General features: G+C 41.4%; 1 pseudogene; it reads left to right on the forward strand.

Annotated features, from left to right (window-relative positions):
• The first annotated feature begins 2,173 nt into the window (after positions 1 to 2,173).
• On the forward strand, positions 2,174 to 2,292 carry LOC120619344 (uncharacterized; annotated as a pseudogene).
• The last annotated feature ends 4,049 nt before the right edge of the window (positions 2,293 to 6,341 follow it).

Here is a 6,341-nt window from a genome sequence, read left to right on the forward strand (position 1 = left end):
TGTAAAGATTGCCCACAACCAGAGCATATGAGCTGCTGTGTAGGGGCTCACTACATGGAGTTGAATTTGTGGTAGAAGGCCCTGGTGCCTGTGGAGATCTCCCTTTGTGTGTGCCACTTATGAGGCTAATTGGGGAGTGCTCTGTTTTGGTCCAAAGCCAGTCTCCAGGTGTGTTGGTTCTGTGACCTCTTGGGAAGGGCTTCAGTGTAGGCCAAGTTCATCTCCTACCTATGACCAGCCTGAGGCTACCTGGTAGGAGCTACATACTGATCCATGATTGGTAGCTGCCTATATTGGTTCTGGAAGTGTGTAGGAGACACCACGTTGTCACTGAGGCTGGGTGGCACCAGTACTGAGCCTGGGGCAGCTCAGCAAAAGCACAGGGCACTCCAAGTCCTGCCACCTCCTGCTGGCTCCCATAAAACTCAGTAAATAAAAGAGCCTCAGGTGGTACACAAGTAGGGTGAGGCATGGTCCTGGGGTATCACCAGGGTGAGGCCGGTGGCATTCCCCAGGTTAGTGTAGATTCAGATTTGGTGCCAGTGCTGTACTTGTGGCCTCTCGTGAAAGTCTTGAATCACTCCCAAACCAGCCACTGCTAGTCTCAGGTCCACAGACCCCTGAGATTTGTTCAAGAAATACGATAGCTCAGGCTGCAGCTGGTTGCCCACCACCGAAAATGTCTCCCAAGTTACATGAGCTGAAGCCTGTTGGTTGCTGCTGAAGGAACCTACTGTTGTGATCTCAGGTGGGGATGGTTACCCAGCCCCCAAAATGCCTCCATCAGTGTTTGAGTTTGGTGTGTTGGTTTCTCAGAGAGTCATGAGGGTGGGGCAAGTGGTGTTTGCCGGGTTAATGTACATTCAGATATGGCGCCAGTCTAGAACCATGCAGCAAAAGGCACAGGGCGCACCAAGGCCAGCTGTTGCCCACATGGGGCCTGTGGACCTTTGAGAGTTTTTAAAGAGTGACTGCAGCTTGGGTCAAGGCTGGCTGCTTGCTGGCCCCAAAGCCTCTCTTTGTTCATGATTGGGGTGGAGCAGGGTCTCAATAGTCATCATGATCGAGGTGTGGAGTTCACCAGGCTAGTGCAGGTTCAGATTAGGTTGTATCCGAGAAAGGTTCAATACAGGGACAATAGCAGCTGTCACTTCAGCCCTCACCCTGAAGCCACACAACTCGGTTTCTCTCTGTATGTCTCTGGCACCTCCTGAGTTGTTGTCCTTCTGCTGGAGCCCACGGTGAGTGCCTGCAAGTGAGCGAGTCTCTCTGTGGGCCCTTTAAGAGGATATTTGAGTTTCCAGTAGACTTCCGACTTACGGGGATGTAAGGAATCCCCTCTGATTTTCATAGCTAGATGCTGTGGGGGCTCCTCTTCCCAGCACTGGTGCTCTGGGCTTGGGAGCCCGGTGTGGGGCTGAGACTCCTTGCTCCTCAGGGCTGACCTCTGCAGCTGAAATAGTCCTCCCAATTGTCAACTGCCACATGTGGTTTGGGGCCAAAACTGTTTTGTGTCTCTACCTCTTCTACCAGTCTTGACATACCTTCTTCTTTATATCCTTAGTTGTAGGAATTCTGTTCAGTTGGGTCTTTGGGTGGTTCTCCAGGTTGATTGTTCTATAATTTAGCTGTAATTTTAATGTGGTCATGGGAGGAGGTGAGTACAATGTTTGCCTACTTCATCATCTTGATCAGAACTCTCCTAATAAGATATTTGGAAGTCCTAATCTCGGGTACCTGTGAATGTGACCTTATTTTGAAATAGGGTCTTTGCAGATGAGGTCAAGGTAAAATGAGGTTATTAGTGTGGGCCCTTAATCCAATATGACTCTTATCCTTATAAGAAGAGGGAAATTTGGAACCAGATATAGACATAGAAGAAATACAGCTATGTGAAGATAGAAGCAGAGACTGGAGTTCTGCTGCAATAGCCCAGGAATGCCTGGGACCACTAGAATCTGAGAGAGGAGTCTGAGAGGCTTCCATGGGAGTACGGCCCCATCAACACCTCGAATTAGGAAATTTTTATAAAGAACACATAGATTCTATTGTTGAGAAATTGAAACCTCCTAGTTTGGGAGTGAGTTTTCATCTACTTAGTCTAAGGGCAGAGTCTGTGCCACAGACTTTTCTGTAGATGAGCCAGACAAGAGATTCAGAAAAGAGAAGTATTGTCTACAGCCATGCCACCCTGAACAAGCCCGATCCCGTCTGATCTTAGAAGCTAAGCAGGGTCGAGTCTGGTTAGTACTTGGATGGGAGACCACCTAGGAAGACCAGGTGCTGTAGGTGTAAAAAATAAAAAAATAAGGGATTGTAAGCTGGCAAGGTCCTTGAAATCTGTGAGGTCAACTAAGGGTTGCTTTGCCTAAAAAGAAAAAAGAAAAAAAAAAGAAAGAAAGAAAAAGAAAAAAGAGAAAGAAAGAAAAGAGAAGTCTTCAAGTGGGTAAGAAACTTCAGGGAGTAGCTATGTATTCAGAGGCAATTAAACTGTAACGGAAGTGAAGTCCTGGTCTCCTGATTCTAGAGTGATGAACACTACTGGATAAGATCACAGGCAAAATCAGGGCAGGGAAGGCATTGGGAATAAGAGGCCCAGTGTTTGGGCCTTTGCATGATACATATTTATTGAGTTTTATTATTATTTTAAAATTTCCTTTAGGCCTATGGATTTGCTATGTTTAAAAGCTAGGTAATTGATGTAGCCAACTGGACCTTCCAGTTGAGAGATATCTCATATTCTTTTGTAAACCTTGATCTAAGAAAATCTGCCAGCCACATAATGTCCTCTGACATAAGGGCTACACAAATATCACTAACTTTGTGTGTTCATGAAATGATCCAATACCTTTTGATCAGTTTTGCTTAGGATTACTGAAAACTTTCTCTTATCTCCAAAATTTGACCACTGTACTAAGTTGTTTTGGGCTCAAAATATTATTTAGCAAGTGAATGGATAGTTTTTAACAACAAATATATTTTTAACAAATGTCCATAAGCATCTGATACACTAACACAGATACATCAAATGTTATTGCCGGAACAGTCATCCCCACCCCTGTGCTGGGACAGGCTCCATCCTATAGAGCCCACCAAGCCAAAGTTCACCACACTTACGATGACCATGGTTGAGGGTTTACAGGAGATGAGGCCAATATCATGGTTAAATCTGAATGTTTCCACTCAGATATATGCATTTCCTTCACAAATGAAGAAATCCTTCTATAGTCCAAGCTTTAGGAAAATGAAATTCTCTTTTTGAAGTGTTTTCCTTAAGTTTTTACATGAGTAGTTTTAGAATTTTATAATAGGAAAATAAAAGTTTTCCGCTGAGATTTCTGCAGAAAGAAAAGGTTATACTACCATTTGGAATGAAAAGCATTCTTCTCAATTAAGAAATGCCAGTTAATGTGCCACTGACTATATTAGCTGTGGAACTTTGGACAAATCTCTTCACTTGTCCAGGCCACAAGATTCTCATCTGTAAAATGAGCATTAGATAATTCCTGAGTGGGTTGATTGTATAATCTACTTCCCAGAGTGAAAGTGAATAATTACAGCAAGATGACAGGCATAAGCTGGGGCTATCCTGAGGAAACTAGGACACGTGGTCATCCCTCTCTAAGGAGTTTTGAAGCTTTATAACTGCATAGTTCTCAGGTTCACTGTCTACACTCTGGGATGGTCTGGGGAGTGTACGTCCATGCTCCTTTGAAGAACAGTTCAACTTAAATGAACTGTTATCTATCGCTTAGGTACAGCAAAAGTAAATGCTCGAACTTGGGTGATGCTGGTGAATAGTCAGCTCTGTTATGTCTTATCTGAGCAAACCCCAATTCCAGATATACTTTTTTCCCATATGTGTTGATATCCAGGTCCCAAGAGAGAATTTTTTTTTTTTTTGGTAAACCAAGACCTGGGTAACCATGAGCCAGTCCTAATACTTTGCTGTTCTGAGAGTGATGTTTGAAACCATTGCAGTGAAGACATGCAGTGTGCATGTCATTGCTTTTCATTTGTGGTTGTAATGACAATGATTCTTGCACTCTCTCCTGTGGTTATCATTGGAGGAAGTACTGGAGTCACTAGGAGCAGCTATCTTTATATCATCTGATGTTTAGATGCCAGAAATGTAATTTTTAGTCAAGAACTAACTTACTTTACTTACTTATTAATTAATTCATTCAGCAAATACTTAATGATAATAACTACGCACCAAATATTGTATAGGAGACTCAGTATTGGCTAGCCTTATAGATTAATGAAATAAGTGATAAATCGATAATTACAATACAACATGATAATTGATGGAATAGAAATCCCAACAAAATGTTAAAAGACCACATACTTTGTGAAGTGATATTTACTTCTGTCAACATGATTTTGTCTACATTATTTAAATTATCTCAGTTCATTAAAACACAGCACAGGGATTCAGCTAACCATCTTGTCATCTTGTTCTATTATCCTTTATAGCCCAGATAAGTTATGTTGAATTAAGAATTAATTTCTTGTTAGTGGCATTGAATTGACATTTAATGTAGTTACACTAAAGTTACATCATATATATACAAATTTCTTCTTGTGGAAAGAATCTCAATCACATTTATATATTTTTTTCTCCTCATTTCTTTTACTTATATTTCTTCTTTGTTCTTTCATACAGACACTTGGTCACACATATAGTGCCACTCTGTGACATTTATTCATCCTTGCCTTATTCACTCTCACATACTCACTGTCTCGGGTACATACACATCACAATCACACATTCTGTCAAAATCTCTTACATACTGAGTTTCTCACTCTGAAATGCCCATGATCTCAAGTTTGTAATTTCCTACAGATGCTCTCTGTCCCTGGAGACACATTCTCTCTCCTTTGAGTGCGAGGCCTTTCTCCAAGAGTCTTGCTCTCATAGGCACACACCCACATCTGCATGCACTCAGGCCTTTGTTGCCGGCCCCTCCCACACCTCAGGCTTCTCACTGGTGATCAGAACAGGGACAGGAGACAGGAAGGGTGGAGGAGATATCAGTAAGTCATCTGCCCTCCACCCACATTTTATTTTTAATTAGTTCTCTTTAATGTTTTTTATTCCTTTCTGGTAGGCAGACAGAGAAGTTCCTGAGTTATATGGTGTGGCTTTTTTTAAGTGTAGCTGTGATGCTAAGGACTAATGAAGGTGAGAAGGCATTTGAGGACCCCTTAGAGTGATGTTATTGAAGGGAAATATTTCACTTTTCCCAAAGCGAAAAAGCCTGTCTCACTAAAAAGTTACTCTCATAAGAATTCTTACCACTGGGAGTATTTCATTGAACTAAGGCACTAGCTCTACAAAACTAACTATAACTTTAAGAGAGATGACACATCAAATTATTAGAAATCATTATTGAATATTGATCTATATTAGGAATTGGCGAACTTTTTATGTAGCGAAGGGTCAGAGAGTGAGTATTTTAGGCTTTTAAACTGCAACTACTCAACTACGCTATCACAGAGTAAAAATAGCCATAGACAACACATTAGTGAATGCGTGTGGCTGCATTCCAATAAAGCTTTACTTATAAAAACAGGCAGTGGGCCAGGTTTGGACCATGGTCCATAGTTTGCAGATTCCTAATCTATGTAAATAACATCTTGTATAGCTCTATTTTTCTTCCTTCCTTCCTTCCTTCCTTCCTTCCTTCTTCCTTCCTTCCTTCCTTCCTTCCTTCCTTCCTTCCTCCCTCCTCCTCCCCCCTCTCTCTTTTCTTGTTACCATTTATATTGAAAATGACTAGATGAAATTTTTAACAAATTTGCAAGTTTTATTTAGGATAGTCAGACATAAAAAGTCAGTAATTTGTGAAAAATTCTCTTTTGGTGCACCTAGAGTCATGTTGAAGAGATAACAGGTCATGTTTTAAAGTAGTGACTGTATTATACAACCAGAACACCTAAATAAACAATTATTCCACTATGATCCCCAACTGGATTTTCATCAGAATCAGACTGCTTCTTCTTATGTAGGCAACACTCTGTAGGATGCTCCTGGTGTGTAAGAGAATAAACCGAGGGAATGAGCCCCAGAATAGAGAAGTTAGAACATTAGGAGACCTTGCTGGTGGGTATGTCTGGGAGTGCCTCACCCCTAGAAGTAGAGCTGGGAAGTAGAGCATCATGAGTTACACAGGTCATCAGTGGGAATGAAAAAAGGGGGCACAAAAGCCAGGTTGAGGAGAACCTCAAAGACTACTTCTAACTCGAAGGATTAGTGGTCCAATTAAGGTTTTTAATTTTTTTTCTCCTCTTGTAAAATCTCATCTAAAGATATCTGTTTGTTTGTTTGTTTATTTTAA

The sequence above is a fragment of the Pteropus medius genome, unplaced genomic scaffold, assembly GCF_902729225.1.
Source record: "Pteropus medius unplaced genomic scaffold, Ma_sr-lr_union100, whole genome shotgun sequence".
NCBI lineage: Eukaryota > Metazoa > Chordata > Mammalia > Chiroptera > Pteropodidae > Pteropus > Pteropus medius.